The sequence below is a fragment of the Pinus tabuliformis genome, chromosome J (genome assembly GCF_031772625.1).
Source record: "Pinus tabuliformis cultivar Carrire ecotype Pingquan chromosome J, CPIR1, whole genome shotgun sequence".
Lineage (NCBI taxonomy): Eukaryota > Viridiplantae > Streptophyta > Pinopsida > Pinales > Pinaceae > Pinus > Pinus tabuliformis.
In genome coordinates this window covers 282426004-282449621 of record NC_142295.1, presented here as the reverse complement: position 1 = coordinate 282449621, position 23618 = coordinate 282426004, and positions in this window count along the sequence as shown.

Below are 23618 nucleotides of genomic sequence, written 5' to 3'. Positions count from 1 at the left end.
TGTGGTTTTCTATGAATTGTGTTTTGAGCATCTAAATGCCACATGCCCTGACTTCTATGTAAAAGCAGTGTCATTGTTTACTGAAGTATGATTGACTCCATAAGCTCAATGGAAACCTATGTAATGTTTGTCCAGCCTTCATATTTGTTAAGTTTACTTTACAAGAGTTAGCCATCTTACTCATAGTCAAAATCATTAACCTTTTGAGAGAGCCCTCTCAGGCTAAGGAGGCTAACCCTTAGTCAAAAGATTGGTCTGAAATAGTTACTTGAAGTCTTCCTGGGTTGCAGCCTTCCAGGGCCTGATTTTGAGATAACATTTTGATGCGTCTGCCGGGAGTCTGAAGATTATTCATTCCCGAAATCAATGATTGAACTTCTGAAGGTAGCAGGAGCTCAGACATCATTTTGAGGCTGCAAAACTACCTTGGCGACTCCACACATCGAATAAGAAATTTGAAGGTGACTCCACTGCTAGAAGATCAGTAGCTTTATGAAGTTTCAAGATGAGTTCCACTGCAAGAATGAATGCCAGGTATGCTCCTATGAATCAATCTCATATCCCTGGTTTTCCAAATCCTATGCCAAAGGTTGATTGGTTAGATGATCTTCCAATATTCAAAGATGAAAAGAAGGACAATGCTATTCTTCATTTGGTTAGGTTTCATATGCATGTACGCAGTCTTAAGGTTCATTTCCCTGAAGATTGTCTCATGAGGATGTTTATGACCACTTTAGAAGGAAAAGCATGGTCTTGGTATAAAAGTTTGGAAAATGGTTCATTATATTCTCTTGTTGATTTCCATGATGTGTTCTATGACATGTATAAAGAGTGTCATCCCTCCTTATTGCTGGTCAAATATTGTTGTAAACATTCTACGAGTTTTATTCAATATTTGGAGGATTGTTATGATGATGATGAATTTATGGATGAAGAAATTTTAGAGGCTCTTCATAACAATGCATTTCAACACCAAGAAGAAAGTATAACATCTCATGAAACGCAGCATGAAGAGCAGCAGGGGTTTATTTGTGAAAACCATGTTTCATCCTTTGATATGAATGAAAAGATGCAGCAGATTTGTCAATCTTTTGATCATAAAGAATATGAAATTGATTGCAAACACCAAGAAGAAATACTGGAAGAAATTTTTTATAATCCTCAGGCAGAAGAAAAGCTTGTTCATTTTTGTAATTCCTTGCAGCAGCTTACTTCAAAGAATGATAACAATAGTGAGGAAAATTACGTTGTTTATGAGAATCATGCAGAAAGGCAGTTGGATAGCACATCAAAGGAATTTTGTGTGGTTGAGAATCAGTTGTCTAAAGATGTAGAGTGTTCTTATGATCATCAAAATAACCATGTCTTCTTTGACCCTATAAGTGAATACATGGCAAAGCTTTGCACACCAGTATTTCATTTTCATTTGCATTATGAAGATCAGGTACATTATAAGTTGATTTGGTCATCTCAATATCATGGTTATTTTGAGGTTGAATGCAGTCAAGAGCCTCCCATATCAGAAATGACAATTGATTGGCTTTATTGGAAATATCATGTTGCTTGAGCTACAAGTGGAGCTTGTAGCTGATAGGGTAGGTAGGAATGTGCAAATAAGCTCAGGGTAGGTTGAATGAGCATCTATTTCAGTAGGTACAGTTTGAATTCTTCTTACAAAAAATCATTCAAGGCTTGAGGAGCAAATTGGGCAGAAGTTCAAAGTTTTCTTCTAGAGGATGGATAGTGGCACTGGAGCTACAGGTTCTTAATGTACCACAAGGGCACACTATCCCTAGTGGAGCCACTGTTATCACTGTAAAACTTCCTTAAAAAAGTTTGGACAACTTACATGGTTTCTCAATTCTTGTATCAGTCATGGTCACGTCATGGTCAAGTCATTTTTATGTTTTAAAGTCTAAGTCATAGGGTTAGAGTCTCATGTCCATCTTCAAATAAAGTTTGATAGCCTCATTCCATGTCCTAGAAGCCTCACCATGTGTTTAGAAGACATATCTCACATAATTTCGGAGAAATTTTGAAACTAGCTACGAATCCACGTTTTCGTAGCGCAGACAGTGTAAAAATCCTGTTTTGTGCTACGAAATCAGTGTTTTCGCAGCGCGCTGCGAAACCCCTGTAGCAGCCTGTTTCAGCAGAAAAAAACTGTTTTACTAGGTAACTTCCAGAAGCTTTCCAGAGCAGCTGAGAACTCAATTTTGCAAACTGAAAGAGGCTTTTCTTCCTAACATGTTGAATTACAAAAACCTCTTTCAGTTTCTTCAATTCCATTCTGAGGTGGGATAAATGTGTGGTTAAACTTGCGCTACGAAACTACTGTAGCTGCCTATTTTGCTGTAGCTGCCTATTTTGATGTAGTTAACCAATTTTGAGGGACAAAAGGGAAACGTTTTTTGAAAGGGAGTTTCTGAAGAATGATCATTTGCACAATGCAAGCATCCAGCAAGGGAAAAACGGGCAAAGGAAAAGCATATATGAACCATAAGCCATTTGTTATAAAAGTGATCACAGCTACTATTGTTCATCATACTTCAGGCAGCGTTGAAGAGGTTTTATTTTCACAGGAATGCATGAACAAGGTCTACAGCACATGAAGAACATGGCACTTCAATACATTTTTGTGTAATCAAAGAATATCCTTGTGGAGACCAAAAGCAAAAAAGGAGAGACATTTTTGAACTCCAAACTTCATCAGTCAACTTATCAGTCAAACTGTCTTCTTGTTTTTACCAGTTAACTTCCAGAAGCTTTTCTGAGCAGTTGAAAACGTATCTCTCAAAAGTGAAAGAGGTTTTCATTCCTAAGATACTAAAGTGCAAAAACCTCTTCCACTTTCTTCAAATTTATTATGAGCTGGGAGAAAAGGGTGACCAAAGTTGCGCTACGAAACTGCTGTAGGTGCAGTTTTTCATCTCCTGTCTGAAAACGTTTTTTCAAAGACTTATTCTGGGCAGCTGGAGTAATGTTTCAAAAAACAAAAAGAAGTTTTTGTTCAGCATGGATTGTTTCACAAAAACCTCCTTCCGTTTTTCCAAATACATTTTTTACGAGAAGTTATGACCTCTGTCCCAAGACCTATTTTTCAGACAGAACAGAGCAAAGGACAGTTTCCTGTTTGACACGTGTTTTTCAAGGACAGATTCTGAACAGCTGGAGGAATGTTTTAAAAACCCAGGAGAGGTTTTTGTTCTAGACATCATGGGCTACAAAAACCTCCTTCAGTTTCATAAAATGTGTCATGGATGAAGAGATAAAGGCTCTGTCCCATGTGCCAGTTTTCAAGTATCTAATCCTAAAAACAGGGAAACATGTTCCCTAATTTCTAGGGTTTGTCTAGGGTTTGTCATCAGCAGTTGGGTGACCACGTGGGAGGCTTCATCAAATTCAACTTCATGGAGTGTTAGGTGTCAAAGAATGCTTTAAATGCTTAGATAAGGTTATTGAATCATGATAAGGAGTTACACTCCTAGTTGTATTAGGTCTCTAGGACTGCTAGTTAGGTGTCATTTGCATTTAATAGTTAGTTTTGAGTATCAATAGGTGTCATAGTAGGTTGAATTTGAATTTCCCTCATGTTGGAGGAGGAATCTAAGTTGTGTAAAGAGCTCTATATATAGCAGAAGAGCTGATGTACAAAGGGTTGGATATTTGATAAAACAAAGGATTGTTTTGGCTTGTGTAAAAACTCAGTTTCAGTAATATAATTTGCTGCTTTTCTTCTCAGGATTCATACAGTATTTTTATGTTCAAGATGTGTGGTTTTACTTTTTCCTTGATGTTTTTACAGTTGTATAAATACACAATCACTCAGAATTCACTTATGCTGCTCTGACTTCCTGTGTGTATTTGTAAACTATGGTTTTCTATGAATTGTGTTTTGAGCATCTAAATGCCACATGCCCTGACTTCTATGTAAAAGCAGTGTCATTGTTTACTGAAGTATGATTGACTCCATAAGCCCAATGGAAACCTATGTAATGTTTGTCCAGCCTTCATATTTGTTAAGTTTACTTTACAAGAGTTAGCCATCTTACTCATAGTCAAAATCATTAACCTTTTGAGAGAGCCCTCTCAGGCTAAGGAGGCTAAGCCTTAGTCAAAAGATTGGTCTGAAATAGTTACTTGAAGTCTTCCTGGGTTGCAGCCTTCCAGGGCCTGATTTTGAGATAACAGAGCCCTTCATTTGTTAAATCTGAAAAATGCTGAGGATAGCCCTTTGAAATGTGGTAGGGGCATTGCATAAGCCGAAAGGTAGAACTCTGTAGGCAAATGTTCCCCAAGGACAAGAAAAAGTAGTTTTGTCTTGGTTTTCAGGGGCAATTTGAATCTAATTGTATCCACTGAAGCCATCTAAGAAATAAAAGAATTTATTTCCTGCTAAAGTGTCTAATACTTGGTCAATGAATGGAAGGGGAAAGTGGTCTTTTTGTGTTGCTTTATTTAGCTCTCTATAACCTACACAAATCCTGCATTTTCCATTCTTCTTTGGCACCACAACAAGTGGAGATACCCTTTTACTATCGGAGATAGGGTAGATGAAGTTCACATCTAAAAGTTTTTGAAGTTCAGCTTTTACAATGTCTTTTAGATGAGGGTTAAGTCTTCTTTGTGGTTGGCGAACGGGTCTTGCATCCTTCTCTATTTAAATGTGGTGTGTACATAACTGGGGATCAATTCCTTTCATGTCAGGGTAATTCCATGCAAATGCTTCTTTGTATTTCCTCAGTAGTTGGATCAGCTTCTCTTCTTGTTCAGAAGTTAGGTTGGCATTAATGTTTAAAGTCTTTCCTGGCTCAATTTCTACATTTTTTCTATTTGAGACAGAGGTGGGGTTTTGCTATTTGCTTCTATCATGTGACATTGTATGTGGGGTCTAGATTCATCTTGGCTAATAAAATTGTTAATGGCATCATCTTTTGTTTGATCTTTGAAATCGAGGGCATATTCTATGGTTAATGGAGATCTATATTTTCTGTGAGGTATGATACGATATGTTTGTTAGTTCTTATTATTGTGACACTTGGCTGGGCTGGAGGATATAAAGCTAGATTCTTGATATTAGCCCCCCTAGTTATGGTCATACTACCTTGTCGGCAGCCAATATAAGCGTCAGCAGTTGCAAGCCAAGGTCTACCTAAAATCAACGGATGTCCATCAAGTCGGTTTTTGGGGTTTATTATCAGAAAATCGGCAGGATACTCCCAGGAATCAACGGATATCATGACATCATGCAGTGTGCCCTCTGGCCTAACCACGGATCGATCAGCTAGTTCTAATAAAGTGGAAGTCGGTTCTATTGATGTAATCTCCAGTTTTTGACAAGTGGTGGCTGTTAAGATATTGATTGCAGCTCCTAGATCAACTAAGGAATTTTAGAAGGTTTTTCCATTGATTTATACTGTTACTATTGGATTTCCTGGGTCTTCATATTTAGCGGGTGTTTCTTTTCCTGATAATAGATCGCATAAGGTACCAACTACTTGGACTGTTGGGTTATTTGTTATCTTCCTCCTTGGTTTTTTTATACATAGCTCTTTGATGGTCTTTGCATATATTGGGATGTCTTGGATAGCTTGGAGGAGTGGGATTTTTATGTATATATTTTTCAGTTCTCCCAGAATGTCAAAATCAGGATGTTGTATAGGTCGAGGTATAATTAATTGTTCTGGGAATGGGGGAGAAGATGTGGTTGCTTGATCATGAATTTGTTGTCTAGTCACATCCTCTTCTTATGGTGGTTGTTCTATAGGTAACGGATTTTCAACTTGAGTTGTTTTATTTCCCTTTGTTTCTATAATGCACCCAGATCTTAATTGAAGATCATTACACTCATTTAGATTGGTTTCTGGTTCTGGTGTTTCAATTATTTGGATAGATTGGACCGATCTATTATTTGGATTAGGGTTAGGCTAGGTTGAGAGTTGTGATCTTAAGTTAGACTAAGGGTTTTGTTGTAATGCTGGCAGTGTAGGTTGAGGGAGCGGAATGGTTCCTACTGGCTGATTCATTGGTCATTGCCAGTTTGTCTGCCAGGCTTGACTCTGTGAAGTAGGAGGGGACCATTATGCTGGATATACATTGTTTTTCCAATATGTTGGAGTATAGGGAAAATTTGGCCAACTGGGTTGACTTGCTTGGTTTGGCCATGGTGATGACGAAGGAAATGGTTGATGTGACCAATTTGAGAAGGGAGGTTGATTTTGCCACATTGTATTATATTGTTTAGCATGATATTGTGGAGGCTGAAAAGAAGAAGCTGGATCTAGGAACATACCTGATTGTTGCGGCTGCCATTGACGGCGCTGATTGAGTAGGTACACCAGTTCTGGCTCTTCTTCCGCTTCCTTGTATATTGCTTTCAATCCAAGAAGTGAGGGACAACTCTCTGTAGAGTGGTCTTTTGTGAAAATGGCACAAACTTGGACTGCATCTAATGGACACTCCTTGTGGCTGTGTTTCTTTTTGCATCTGGGACAGAAGATTGCTAAATTTTGTTCTGCCTCTGGTTGCTTTTGTTTGGCCTGCATAATATCAAGTTGTGTTGTTAGTGTCCCCAATATGTTAGTTTTAAAATTTTCTAATAAATTTCCAATTTCTACGTGAGTTACTCTCTCTGCAGAGATCTTGTTGTCTCTTGTAAACCTGTCATGTTCCGTTGGTTTTAGTCTTGTGCTACCTCTCGAGCTCCAGATACATAAATCAATAATGTCAGTAAAATTTTCCTGATAAATATCTCCTTTTCCCATAATATTTAGTGTTTCAATCCATTGTTCCTTCATTCCCCTAATTAATGTTGTTTTTAATACATTATCAAGTAAGGGTAATGATGCATAAGGAGATCTTTGAAGATTATACTGGAAACGTTCAACATACTCTTCTAATGTTTCATTCGGTCTAGCTACCATCTAAAATATTTCATCTTTTAATTCTCTAGACTTGCAATAGTCCTGATATTTCTTTAGAAAAGCATCTTTCATTTGATCCCAATTGTTTATAACACCACCACCCAATCCCATAAACCATCTTAAAGTAGCCCCTTTTAATGTAGAGGGAAACAATTTTAGTTTCTGGGGATCGGTGGTATAGTCATATCCTCTACACAGCACATCAAATTCAAATAAGAATGCATCTGGATCTTCTGATGTAAGGCCATGGAATGTAGAGATATGTTGGAGAGGAATTTCTTTCATAGGTGCATTAGCTGCAGTATCCACAATGGGGTATTGCAGTGTAGAGGTTTGTGTGTTTGGCTGGTTCTGGGCCATTTGGTCAAATATATACCAATAACCTTCTGGGATATCTAGGAGGGTATTGCTAGGTTGTAGAGGGGGAATGGCTTTAACAGGAATGGCCTTAATAGCACTTCCTTTATCTGGGAGGATGAGAGTGCCTAATGTCTGGGGGGATTCTGGTTCTTGAGGTTCTTCAACTTCATTATAAATGATGTTTGTAGCACTTCCCTTATCTGGGCTACTTAATGGTTGAATTATCCCAAGAGGAAATCTTGGTTCTTCAGTTTATCCTATTTCTCCTCTCCCTTCACAGCGGTTGCTAAGGTTCCCTTCTTGCAATGATTTTGGGATAGAATTCTCAATTTCTTGAAAATCTTGCTCTTCTGTTTGACTATGCACCTTAGCAAAGGCTACAGATGGTGATCCTGTGGCCTGAAGGGAACTAGTAGGTTGTCTAGAAGCAACTTTTCTAGGTCCTAGTAAAGGCAGAGATTCTGCTTTCTTAAGGATTTCATCTATAAAGGTCGATCGGCCAAGGGTCACCGACCCCTTAGCTTTGTGAGACTTGGGTAGGGGTTTAGAATTCTTTTCGGGCTTTTTCTGCTTAGTCATGCACACAAATCAAATGCTAATTTCTACCCAAGGAACAACAACAAATCTGCAAGAAAGCGGGCAAGGGAGCAGGGCTATTACATGCTCCATACACAGGTTCTTACCTTCCATTTTTAAGACCCGGTTCTCTCCTAGCAGGTTCTTACATCACTCTAGAAAAGAAACAAATGGCTACACTCTTCCCCGGCAATGAGGCCAAAATGTCGAGCAATAAAAAGGGTCTTTTTCACCTCTATTTACCCTACATTAACTTATCAGTCCAGGAACGATTTGTTATCTCAAAGAGCGTACTCAGTTTGAGGTGGTCATTTGTCAGAGTAATGCTAGTAGTATAGTGCTCTAAATACAAGAGTAAACGGATGCTTGAAATAAGATCTACTTACAGAAAAGAACCTTAAAACTCAAAACATGCACTCAGAAAACTATAGCAATTTATCAATCAAGGGTACAGTAATGGTAACTCATGCCTCTACAAACTAATGTAATTAAAATACAATGAAGGAAAAGATCATCAATCTGAGAACTAGACAACATATGTCAATGCTCACTACAGCCTCAGATCATTCTGTACACCAAAGCAATGATAATACAAATGACAGAAAATGGAACAACAACTATTCTTATGAACAAGATTGAACAGCGGAACCTTAATCTACGGAATGAATGCAATAATTATATCCTACAGGAATTAGGTAACAATCTTTACTCTAAAGATAAATTGGACAGCAAATGGAAATAGAACGACAACTAACAGAGATGAAATATAGAACAACAACTTGAATCAACTATAAATGTACAATAAACCAAAACGAATATCACACACAACATGCTTAATGTTGAAAGGAATAGTAATATAACTTTGATACAACAATTATAAATCACAATTATAAAGAATAACGATTGTGATTCGTAATGGAACAACAATGCTAGTTGAACAACAATCGCGGTTAAGTGTAAATCATAGATAAATACAGTAATACTGATTTATGAATGTACAGTACAGTTACTCTGTAATCGAGCAGCAATGGCAATCTGTAAGGAATAGCAATGTTATATCAATGCTTAAAGGAATGACAATGCGTTATAAAGTCAGAATGAACAACACAGCATTCCTGTTATAGAGAACAACATTACTTAGTTGAGCATAAACAAAATATAATAGAATTGTTATGTAAAATAGCAAAACACATCATATTACTGAACAGAGGTAATAACGAAAACCACACACGAATTAGAAATAATGGTACAGGAGCAAGTGTTCGACTAGGGCCGGGCCCTTAGCCTCCAGGGACACACCGCTTGAGATTACTCCAAAATAAAATATGGAACGACAACCAGATTTATATTAAAACATCAAAATAGAGTTACAGTGGATCACTCTTCAACGAGAGTCGATGATCAAAGTTCCAAATACAAAGTAGAATTATATAAAAACAACAACAGTTCGTCCCTCGGGCTGGCAGTGCTGCCCCTTCTTATAATAGTCGAGCGGAGATATCAATAATACAAAAAATCATTATGATAGCGATCCCTCAGGATCAAAGGATCCTGAAGGATTCGCTAGACTGTTAATTCTCAATTATCCTCTTGTTCTCTTGCACTGATTTGGTATCTCCTTTTCCCTTTCCTGGCTGATAAGCTCCAATTTGGATCACATTGTTTGCATGCGGTTCCCTGCCAAAGGGACAACAGTTAACTTTGTTCTGTCTTTTCCTTTGGGACGGAAATCTTCCGTTTTCTCCTTTTCCTACATAAGAAAAGGGAAATTATTAGTTATTTTGCGTTACATACAAATTCTATAGATTTTATCATAATTTCTTATTATCTACCTAGTTCATGATGCAAAAAGATTATGAGTTTTAAAGAAAAGATGACAAACTAAACGATAATAACATACCTTCTCCAGTACTCAACATTTGGTTTATTAGTTTTCTCATCATGTCTTTAATGGATTATGAAATTTATAACACGTTTTGGGCAATGGTCGGGATTATGGGCTACAAAAGTTCCTTGAATTTTGTGGATGCTCGCACAAGTCTGTTGGGAAAAGTCCTTGGATACTGGCTTGCAGGCCAGTGAGGGCATCCAGAGGTCCCTGGATGCTAGCTTGCAGGCCTGTGAGACGGTCTAGAGATCCTTGGATGCTTGCATGCTTGCATACCTATAGCATGAGAGCGCCCAAAGGTCAAGGAGTCTAAAATGTCGGTGGGACCCAAGGGCAGGATGTCTGAGTGGCCGAGATGTTTCTTGGGGGTGTCGTTGTTGATGTGGAAGGTATGGCTGGTGTGATCCATTGATTCCATTTCCTTAAGGTCACAAAGAATGTTGAATCCATAACAAGTGGCCTCTCTCGTTGCATGTTTACCCCAGTTGGTCGGTTACTTGGGTAGATGTGGGAGGACAGTAGTTACAAGGACCAACCTCTCTCCAATATATTCTGACATAGGAAAATGAATCCTTAATGGACCATTCTCCTATTTGATTAAGTGTCTCTTTCAGTTATTCACTAATCCTTGGAGGAGAGTTCCCAATAATGACCTCATGTAGAGGGATCATCACATAATTGCAAATGTAATAAAAATGAAATTTACAATTACTTTTTGTAATGCCTCCTCCCACATTTACCTGAATTTGTAAGCTCACCAGGGTAAACATGAGATGAGAGTTATTATGCAAGACTTGATTTCCAAGATGCACTTATGGAAAATGGGCTCCATGTATTCATAACTTACTGCAAACACCCAGTGACACACGATCACATGATTACCATCCTAACTTGACCCAACACTACTTTTTTTTATATTCATTTCCTTAAATTTAAGGCAACTTTCTATTTTTGGTAGTCTCTTAGGTTATAAATTTTCAAGGCCATTTTGAAGGCGTGAACGAAATTTTGAAGGAATACCGAGTGACTGAAAATGTGCCAAATTTTGTTTCATGCTACTTTCCCTTGGCCTTCACATAGAGATCTTCAAAACAAGGTATTATGGTAGTCAAACGGAGATGGTATGCCAAAGTTACAACCTTGTGAAGTTAGAGGTCACAATTACTCATTTATAAAAACACTTTTTGTACTTATTACAAGTAGGTTATAAATACATATTTGTTCATTAATTAAATAGGCTCACCAAAGAATCATTAAGAAGGCTCTATGCCCACTCCACATAGCTACAACAACACTTATTAGTCCATACATTCATCAACCAATAAATAACTAAAAAAATCATGGCAATTTCCATAGAAGGTACACATCATATGAACAACATATAACCAAAAAATAACTAGCGTATAAACCATCACAACTCAACCCATAACATCGCCAACACAATCACTACAAATACATATGAATCATAATAGATGAATAACTCTTATTAACATATGAAAGTACCAACCAAGTAAGGGACTTCCACGTACCACCCAACCATAGATTGGGATGAACCAAATCCCTCTTTCAACCAATTTCCCTCCCCCCTGCCACATTCCAAGCATGAATGTGGGATCTCATGGAATAAACCAAGACAAACCAAACCAAGGCTTCTAGAGGCCAAACCACCTAAACCACCAACCAGTGATTCCACATCACAGTTGGACATCACTAACACCAACCAGATTGGTCTCTACCCAAGTTTTCCAGGGCTACATGAACTAGTAACTCAACCCATAGCCTTCCAGGGACCTAGAGCGTTTTCCAACTTGGCTCCAAGGACTAGTAACTCAACCCACCAATAGCTCTAGAGTGTTTATCCCATCATAAGCTCCAAGAGTAGTAACTCAACTCAAGTTGTTCCAAGTCTTCTAGAGCGTTTCTTCGAACCTACAGCCACATGACGAAGTATGAGAACCAACTAAAAAACAATCAAATGGAAAAACCTACAACACCATGAGTATCTTAAATATGACAAGGCAAGGCTAAAACAACTATCAATCCAGGAAATTCTCCATTTCAATGACAACACATAACCAGATAATCACATGCATAAACCACACATTCATAAATCAACAATTAAATTGCACATGCAACCTGTTACCTACAAATAAATCCAGTAGTATCCACTGATCCACTTTTTCCCTTATGCTTTTGTTCTTTCCTTTGCTATCTTTCTTGAATCCAAGTGAAAACTAGGGTGCTCTAAGTATGCTCCAAGAAAACTCTAAGTGTGGCAAGAGTAAGAGACAACGAGAGAATAGAGGAGTGCTCTAAGATGAAACTAACAAAAATATATGCACTGATCCTAAAAAGCCTTTTTATCATTTAGGACTCTATTTTCTTCATTTTTCCTTAATTTTCCTTCAATTTCCTCCTCATGCAATTTTGTGAGCTTTCATCTCCCTTTTCTCCTATTTTCATTTATTTTCATAAATAAAATGCCAATTAATGCCACTTTCCTTTTCCATTTTCCATAGCCATTTATTAAACACTAGTGATCCCCATCACTATGTTTTGCGCAACTTTCAGTTTGGAACATGTGTCCCATGACCTTGTTCTTATTATTATTATTAATTTATTTACATAGGAAATCAACCAGGGGTTGTTACAAACCCCTCCCGTTTAGGGGAACACCATCCTCAGTGTTCAGTGACACTTATAAACCAACAAACCACATGCTTCCCATGGAGTTTTATAACACAGCTCAATACAACATTTACACCATATCATACTACTCAATACATAACCAACATATCAAGAACACCATGCCGCTTTTTGGAGCTTTATAGCACAGCTCGATGCGGTATTTACATACATTATGCATATACATAAACATAATCAAAACACAACATCAAAACATATAATAAAGTGCATTCACTCAACCAATGAATAGACAAGGATACATAGCCCGCATCTGATCAACCATCTCCCATGTAGCTTCATCAGGCCCAAAGTGCTTCCACTGCACTTTAACTTGCTTGAATGCTTGATTATGGAACATGAGCATATTTCTCTACAAAATGCATTGAGGTTCCACCTGGAATTCTCCTTTGGGTTCTGCCTATAATACAAACCAGTAAATCACATGATCAGCATCTTTCACATACTTCTTAAGAAATGACACATGGAAAACATCATGGAATTTCATTGTAGGAGGTAGCGCAAATCAGTAGGCCACCAGCCCAATCCTCTCACGGATCTCGAAAGGCCCACAATACTGAGGTTCCATCTTGGCACATGATCTAATCCTCAAGGATCTCTTCTCGGGATTGATGTGAAAGTACACATGCTGCCCAACCTAAAACTCCTTAAATACCCTGTGTTGATTTGGATAACTCTTCTGCCTCTCTATTGTTTCCTTTAGATTCTTCTTGATAACTTTCATTTCCTATTCCATCTATGCCAAAATGTCCAGTCCAATTAATACCTTATTCACTGGATCACTCCAACTGATGGGAGTATTAGAGCTCCACCCATAAAGTGCCTCAAATGGAATCATCTTCAAGGACTCTTGATACCCATTATTGTAAGAAAACTCTACCAATGGAAGATATTCTTCCCATTTCTATTATTGATGCATAACATACATTCTCCACATGTCATCAAGAATATTTTTGACCCTCTCTTTCTGTCCATCTATTTGTGGATGATAAGTTGTAGTGAAGGCCAAATCTATCCCCAAACCTACAAATAACTCCTTCCAAAACCTGGAAGTGAACTTGGCATCTATGTATAACACAATGCTCCTGGGAATAATGTAACGTCATTATCTCGCTAATGTAGACCTCAGCTACCTCACTAGGTGAATTCATAGAGTTCACTTGAATGAAGTGATATAGCTAGGTAAACTTGTCAACCCCAACCATAATAGAATCATGTTGTCTATATGTCCTTAGAAAACCTATAATGAAGTCCATGGAAATGATCTCCCATTTCCATTCTAGAATCGAAATCAACTATAATTAACCACCTAGATGCTTACACTCTGATTTTACCTATTGACAATCCAAACATATCGCAACATACTAAACCACCTCTTTCTTCAATTTCGGCCAATGGTAGAACTTCATGACCGTTATCAATGTCTTTTTATATCCCGGGTGACTTGAATATGACTTAACATAAAATTATCACAAGATAACCTTCCTGAGCTCACTGTTGTATAGCACATAGATCTTGTCCCTAAATCTAACCAAACCATCATTCATGAGATGATAATCCACATCCCTTTCAACCGTACACTACTTTTGTAACTTATGCTTAAGTTTCTTGTACTTTTCATCCTGTTGTCCTTCCTAGAAGATCTGATCCTATAAATACATCCCATATGAACTCATAGTTGCGAGTTGATTTAACTGCACTATTCTCCTAAGAGCATATGGAATTTTGTTGTTCTTTCCCTTGATGTACCTGATCTCGAAGTTAAACTCACTAACCATGGCCAACCACCTAGCTTGTCTGGAATTCATATTTGATTGGTAAAATAAGTACCTCAAACCATTGTGACCACTCGTAAAAAAAAAGTCCTTCCAAGAAGATAGTGCCTCCATATCTTCAATGCATGAATGATCGCTAAGAACTCAAGATCATAAGTCACATAATTTTTCTTGTACTCATTCAGTTTCCTTGACTCGTAGAATACCAACTGTCCTTCTCGCATCAGAACCCCACCAAGTCCCCTTTTGTGATCATTTGTACATACCACAAACTCTTTATTTGGATCTACGATCTTTCGAACTGGAGCATTTGTAAGCAACTGCTTCAACTGCTCAAAACTAGGCACAAATTCCTCTGTCCATTGAAATTCCTTTCCTTTCCTGTGCAATGATGTAATAGGATAGGAAATCTATGAGAAATCCCTGATGCACCACCTATAATAACTTGCTAGCCCCATGAATGATTTGACCTCATCCACATTTCTAGGAGTTTCTTACTCCATGATAGCTCTGCTCATTTCTGGGTCCACTGTTATACCTTCCTTGGAAACCACATGCCCCAAGTAATGAACCTATGTCTGAAGCAAAGTACACTCACTAAGCTTGGCATACAAGTGATGTTCTCTTAACAATTTCAACACTACTACTAAATTTTCTTCATGATCTTCATCATTCATAGAATATATCAATATGCCATCAATGAATACTATCACAAACTTGTCCAAATAAGGATGCAACACACTATTCATCAAATACATGAAAGTAGTTGGAGCATTAGTCAAACCCAAAGGAACTACTACAAAATCATAAAGCCCATACCTGGTTTTGAAAACAATATTGTAAATGTCCTCTTCTTTGATGTGTACCTAATGATATCCTGATCTCAAATCAATCTTCGAGAACATCGTTGATCCCCTCAACTGATAAAATAAGTCATCAATCCATGACAATGGGTACATTTTCTTTATCGTCACCTTGTTCCAATTCCTATAGTCAATGCACAACCTGAGAGTACCATCCTTATTCTTTACCATGGGGGCTTCACTAGGGGAGAAATACATACCATGTGCATTCATATTCGGGTATATATATTAGGGAAAAAATCTCATAATATATTGAGGAAATAATAGGGAGTAAAGGTTTCTTATATTCGTAGGTATAGAAAATGGAGCTCAAAGTTAATGAAAAAATATAAAGGTGTACAGAAAAATTTAATGAAAAAATGGATACATATAATATCTAGTTAAAGTAGGGGAAGGTGTATTTGGTTCATATTGGTAGGGGGTTAAATAAAGTGATTTTTAGAGATATTTTCCAATATGTAGTCAAATTAGGGGTATTGTTTAGTATGCTATGAAACTACGTGATATGTCAGAGGTTCATTGAGTCAAGCCCCATTTTTCTTTACAAACAACACTTGTGCACCCCAAGGCGACACACTTGGCCTAATGTGTCCCTTGTTAAGCATTTCCTTAAGCTGCAACTTCACTTCCACCAACTCTAGAGTGTTCATCATGTACGGTGCCTTATATGTTGGTGTTTCTCCCGACGTCAACTCAATATAAATGTCCACTTCCCTATGAGGTGGTAACTCTAAGATCTCTACAAGGAATATATCCTAAAATTGCTACAAAACTAGATATCTCTTCAAGACCTATGCATCCTCAACATGCTTACCTTTATCACTATAAATATGAACTTAAAACAGCACACACACTTTCCTCCTATTGTGCTTTACTTGCATAGCTGTAACCAATCTCATTGTCATAGGCTTCTTCTTAGCCTTCAATATTCTCCTTTCTCCATCATCATCGAAGCACTCAATAGCCTTATCATAAAAATCAACTCTAGTCATGTGAATGTACAACCAATCCATACCCAATAACATAGTATATGATCCCAACGGAAGTACTTTTAGATGTCCTCATATAGACATACCATTCAGCTTAAATGTGCAATATCTTACACAATGATGAACGCTTTTCTTAGTACCTGTAGCCAATTGCACTGGCCAATAATTTACATGTACTTCTTTATTCAAGTAACACTTATCCACTAGGCCATGATGATATAATTATAGTTAGATCCATATTTAATCAAAATAGAAACAACTTGGTCACAAAGCTTACCTTCCATCTCGGTAATAGATCCCTGAAGCCTGCCTACTATCCCATGTTACATAAATATGAGGAATACTTTGTCCAACATCCCCAACTGTCTTCTCCTCCTAAACACTATAAATTTGAGGTTTATCATCCTAATGCTATGGAAAATATCTCCTGCAATAATCCTTTCCATAGGTCTAACACTATAAAGGCTTCCTACCATCACACTTACTCTGCTCTTCATATTGGAATGAATGTCCTATGTCAACTACATTGAATTTATTGTACAACACTATATTCTCCTTTTTACCTTCATCCTAAGGTCTTCCTCACTTCTTATCCCACTTTCCCTTAGTCCTTTCGTTACCTCTCCAACCTTGCTTAGGTTTTGACTTATGTCTAGACTACTCATAACAATGTTTCAACTTCCCAATTACTTCTTCCAATGTTTGAGGCTCATTATACTCAATATCATCCTTAAATGTTAATGGAAATACACTAACGAATCTTTGAACCTTTGTCTTATCACCCTTAAGATATGGTACATACCTTAACAACTCCAAAAGCATAGTCATATACTCTTCGTCTGTCATAGATCCAATCTTCAACATCTATAAATTCTTAGTCTTATCATGATAGTATCTCTCTGACAAGTACTTCTTTCAGAAGAGTATTCTAAACTCATTCCAACTCAACTGCTATATTTTGATGCATCTGACACGCTTCACATCTTCCAACCATTGTCCACTTTCCCTTTGACACTAAAAATGGCTATCCTAGCTTTCATATTCTTTGTATACTCATGCAGCTCAAATAACATCTTCATCCCAATTAGCCATGCTTTTTCATCTTCTGGTTTTTTCAACTCTCCATCAAAAGTAGGAGGTTTGAATTTCCTGAACTTATCCCACTTGTATATCTTCTCACTCCTCCTATAAGGATGATATCGATGATGACCATGATACTTGTCTGAACTAGAGTTAGAATAGAATCCATAACCACTACCTCTTTGGTCAGGTATGTCCATCGACCTGCCACCTCTGACTGTATCATTCCTATTCGACCTGTTCCCTCCATGAGAACTACTACCATATGCCCCATTTTTCCTTTCCTCCTATCCATAATTGATCCATGTTTCTCCTTGTCTCTACAACTAGCATTTGCACCATATGTTGCAAAAGAAACGCCGCAAGGCAATGGCATAAGAAACATTAGAAATTTGGTTTCTTTATTCGTGTTTCTTTTTATCTCTTTTTACCATATGTTATGTTTTAGGGAGTTTCCAACTAGGATATGTTCAAAGTGAAGGTAATGCACAACACTTCACTCCAAAGGATTTATGAAAATTCTCTTCATTAAGATTATAGAACCATTATAAGTAAATGTTTTAAATCACACATTTCATAACAATGTAATCTCATATCACCTTAATTCACAATGCAATGTATAATATTTTTTGTTCATTATAAATTGGTCTAATTTTATGAGGAAATCTTAATAGAAAGACTTTAGTAGTAAGGGGAACATTAATAAACTCCCTCATCATTTGTTATATAATGTTGTTAATGTGGCTACTTGTGGCTTCTTATTCTTATTTCAGTCATGTAATATGTCAAAGCTATAAAATAATGGTATTATTTATTCTCTTTGGACCATTGTATTATTATTTATTATTCATTCATGAAGTTTTGTATCCTCTCCTTTTGTTCTTTTAATTTGTGTCATCTCAAAAAAATGTTTCTCCAATAACCTATAAACTATAAAATAATGGTATTATTTATTCTTTTTGGACCATTGTATTATTATTTATTATTGATTCATGAAATTTTGTATCCTCTCCTCTTGTTCTTTTAATTTGTGTCATCTCAAAAAAATGTTTCTCCAATAAACTTAGTAGTGACATTGCCATTAGGTTTGTTTGCTTGACATTAAGCACAGCTAAGTTTGTAGTATCAATTGCAAATTTCATGCCTCCATTCCATTTTTGCTATATATGATTTGATATTCATATAAATTGGTTAACATAGATCTTCAAATAATTTATTTAAATAACATGTTAAAATAATTTTGAGAAGTATAAGGTTTAAACATCTTACTCACATCAACTCATATCTACAGATTCTAACAACATTTTATAGTTACAATTTCTTATTTTATAGAAAATTATATTTCAACCATTAAAACAACAAGTACACTTGTTTCAACTCAATATTAAAATAGCCTTTACCAAGTTAAGCTTCATTTATTGTCCAAATTATAAGGGTAATCAAGCAACAGATCCAATCTTTCCATTTTTTCGTTTTTTAGTCCAGCTACCACTATAAACATAGGCAACTTAAGGCAATAAACTTTATAAAGTGATAAAGTTGTCCTGAATTCCATGTATATATATGTGTAGTTTTTAAATTTATATTATAAAATAACATCTGTACCGAACAATAAAGAACAGTAATATATGTGTATTTTTTTAATTTATATTATAAATAACATCTATACCGAACAATAAACAAACAACATTAAAGTTTATAACATGATAACTTTGTATTGTTATTTTATTTCATGTTTGTATCAGACGAATAAACATTTGTATATTTTAAAGAAATTATTTGTATTAACATATGTATCTAACAGATTTCAAAGTATAAGAAGCGAGACGACAATGTGGTGGATGTGAACTTTTGCTTTAGTTTGTTGTACACAGCTTTGCCCTCTATCATCATCACACTGGCTCAAGTAAGGAATTGTCATCATAATTTAATCTATAATATAGTATTTGAAAAAATATTCACAGATTGGAAATGTCAACGAACATTGCATATGATAAGGCCAAATAATAAAATTTGAAGGCACTGAATCTCATATTCTATTTCAATTTATAATCGCGAGATACATATAAAAATCCTTTTATGTTGAAATTAACAAAGTATAAAATAAATGGTTAATTCACTCATAATACTCACTATCTTCTTCGTGCTAAAATTCAAGTACAATACTTTCATCCTCATCATTATTAGTGTTTCCCCCATATTTCAAGCAACATGACGATCCCAATCCATTTTATTGGATTTGAATAACTATATCATCATCTTTGATATTCTCCTTAACAATGGGAAATTACATATGGTTTCATTTTCATGTTTTGATATTACCTCTTCATTCCACACACCATTTGATGATGTGATGCTCTATAATCAGTTAAGCACTCTAAAGACCATTCCTTTAACATTTGAAAATCACCATTTCCAATGTCCAACTCTTTTAAGCCATGACAACTCCGTATGTGTAATACCTATAAACTCGGTAAGCTCATTCCCGATGGCAATGGCAATTTCATCAACACTTGGCAAAAATATATGGTCAACTTTTTGAGTTTGGACATGGATCTTTTATTCCACACGTTCGATGTTCTTGAAAGACTCTCAAACTAGAATTATGACTATATTATGGTAAAAGTTAATATAGCTTCAACATTGACTATAATTTAGTGTGGGAGGTGGTGGTGATTACACTCATATCATACCACCTAGAATACGTGCTGGAAAATGATAAATATAAAAGACTGCAACAATTTATGACCTACGCGACCCATCTCAGTGCCCACTAACCCAAAACAAAAAAATAAGAAAATATAATTACCCTTTCATTACCATTCTTATTAATCAATAAATGATTGTAGTACTTCAACCATAATAATCCGTTCCATTGCCATTCTCAACTATAGAAGTGATGGTCATTTATACATGGAGGATTTGATTAATAAATTGGAATTTGGGAAAATTGGTTTATTACTAGTGAATAAATTCAACCATTATAGGGTTAATGCGCCTTGGTAATTAATGGGGTCACCCATCCCCAGGTGCCAACTTCGATCGAGGAACCGTATAGCTCCATGCAGCCACCACATACCAATGATGTCCTGTGCATGTTCTAGTTGTCATCCTCTTTCTGCATTTGTTCCTCATCCGGCTGTCCATTTGCTCAGGGTTCCATCCGATGGTGCTAATCTACCGAGGGTTTTGGAAACTACTTTTCCCATCCCAATCACGGTTTTTTGCGCCATTTCACTATGAGGAGTCTGAGTTCTAGTTAACCGGTGACAGAGGAGGGTTTGAAGATTCATTCTACTCTACGGCTGCTGCTGGGTTTTATCTCTGCCGCGGGGCTCCCTTAATCAATTCCCTACCATGACTCAAGCTCTAGAGGAATTACTAAAACAGGGGTTCCCTGAGGTTGATTCGATCCCAGTTATCTTGTAGATATAGCCTTGTGCTTGAGGCAGGTAGGTGTTGCTAGCAAGATTGTCCTCAGCACTGTCAGATTTCTGGTGCTATGCCCCACCTCTCGGGTCAGGGTTACCCCTTTTATATTCATTACTTAATTTTTTTTGTGCTAATGGGATTCACAGATGATCAATGCCATAGGTAGTTTGGGGACACATCGACGGTGGAGAGGAATTCGCTGTGGCTGAAAGGTAACTATTTCCACCTCCGCGCCCTTCTGTCACTCATTCAACTCTTCCCCCGGGCACTTTGCCTCCCTATAATCAAGTTAGGGTTTCACGAACCCTTCTTACTGCTCAGTTTTATGGTGGTATTTCCTCTTTCTTCAAACCTTCCAAGACCGACAGATAAACACCAGGCTCTAAATATCAACAAATCCAAAAACCTTGTAATATGCATGATGAATACCTGCATGATGAATACGTGCATGATCAATCTTGAAGGTGTATGCCTTAGAAGTTTCCTTACCTGCTTGCAATACCAAACACAAATGAAAACACAAATGCAAAGTTTAAGTTCACACTCACGATTATGCAAGGTTATATGCTATATCACTTTCATTCAATTGAAACTGTATTAAAACTGTATTAATCTGATGACACACTATTCTTGAATCATCTAACATGTTGGGTCCCTATAATACTAGTGAAATTACCCCATTACTATTGTAGTTATACCCCTTATTTATATTTTTGTGCCCCCATTACCCCCATATTGTTATTAATGTGCCCATAGAATCCCTCTATTGTTATTTTTGTGGCTTTATATTATTATTGTTAGGTCGGCTGGATTATATTGTGACTCCATAGACTCCTATATATAGAAAGGAGGTTTTGTCATTTGTATCATCCAAGAATTGTTCATTTATGTAATGTAAAGGAGGTTTCCCCCTTGAAGAGGCTGAATTCTAAGGCGTTGATCTATCTTTTCTTGAGCTGGTTACATAACATTTGGTATCAGAGCTTTGGATTCTAGGGTTTCGCTGCTCCAAACAGGTCATCATGGCATTTTCGCTATAACTTTTGTTCTGTGATGTTTCAGAAGTCGACAAAAAAACCCATTTGAGAAGAAATCGCGCTGAACCTTGGGTCCGAATTTCAGAGCTTTTCGCGCGATAGTTTCGGAGATATGATCTGAGGAAGTTGGTCTTTTTGCAGACTCCTGAATTACACTCAAAACAGGTGACCTGGGGAAAATCGTCATAACGTTCTTTCTGAGCATCGGATTGAAATTTCGTAAAAAGGTACAGAAATAGGACGGACTGTAGTTTTCTTTTATATATTTTTCAAAGACAAAGGTTTAAACAGTGACACGTGGCACTTCATACAAGTTCACTCTACTGAACTAGTCTATAATCAGGTCACTGCGGGAGATTATGCATAACTCTTTCTTGGAGAATCCAATTTGGTTCAGACTAGTGGCATTGGAAAGAGGACATAGAAGGCTACTACAGATCACAATTTTAGAACTGGATGATTCAAAATTACAGAGATACATCAGATTCAATATCAGGCTTCTACAAAGTAAAAAAAGGTGTGTAGTTTTTATTTTTTATTTTTGCATAAGCTTGGTTTGAAGGAATTCAAAGGGCATAGTAAAGCATTATTATCGGTAACTGATGCCCCGAGGAAAGAAAATGCAAACACCTAGTAAGGAACCTGAAAGCTCTAGCATGACTCATGAAGAAGAGGAAGAAATGCTACATGATATATCAAAATTACAAGAACAAGTGCAACAAATGTCACGCTCACAAAAGCTAACAGATGCTAAGATAAATGGAGTGGAATCTAAGATAAAGGGCATGGAAGCTAAGATGGATGATCTAAAGACATATTTGAGGACAGATTTGAAGACAGACATGGCAAATTTGAAGACAGATTTGACAAATTTTCTACAAGAAATACTTACTAATGGTGAAAAGGTTGTAAAGGAAACTCATGATGTGAACAAAAGAAATGTTAATCATGATTCCATAGACTCTAATGTTGGATCGAAGACCCACCATATTCCAAAAATCGATATGAGGAAGTTTGATGGCAAGGATCCCGCCACATGGATATTACAGATGGAGCAATTCTTCGATCTCAATAATGTGCAAAACACACAAAAGGTACGTATGGCAACTTTATATTTGGAACCAAATCAGTTTGTATGGTATCAATGGCTTTGCTCTCGTAAACAATTTATCACTTGGGCAATTTTTACGGAAGAATTGATAGCACATTATGAGGATACAAAAAGCAACACTTTTTTAGCCAATTGATAAGTCTCAAACAAAAGGGTTCAATAATGGAGCACATTGAGGAGTTCCAAAAATTGAACATAAGGGTAAAAGATATTCCAGAGGAGCATAGGATTGATGTGTTCATAGGGTCTTTAAAGGATAATATCCAACATGATGTTTGCCTTTGGGAACCTGATTCATTAGAGAAGGCATTCAGGTTAGCAAGAAAAATGGAAAGCAAAATTATGGCAACCAGGAAGCATACCACTCACAACTATAAAGACGGAAGTGTTGTTGCCCCTAGTCTTCCACAACCTATAAGGTTGACACCACAACAATTGGAAGAAAAAAGAGCAAAAGGGCTTTGTTACAGTTGTGATAGCAAATACACTAAAGGTCATAAGTGTGCTGAGAAGAAATTATTCTACATAGATTGTGAAGAGGAAGAAGAAAAGGAGCAAGAAAGGTCAAAAGAAGAGGATATACTCCAGGAACAAAGCCTAGATGAAGAACAAATAAATCCGACCATATCTTGTAATGCATTGGCAGGAATTACCACTCCTCAAACCATCAAGATAGAAGGACAAATCAAGAAGAAAAAGGTAATAGTGTTGATTGATTCAGGAAGCACCCACAATTTTATTCATTGTAGGGTAGCAAAAGAATTGAATTGCTTCCTATATCCAGCACCAGAGTGTCAAGTGATGATTGCAAATGGAGGAACAATAAATTGCTCTGGAAAGTGCCATAATATCAAGCTATCCATGGGAGAATATGTATTGAC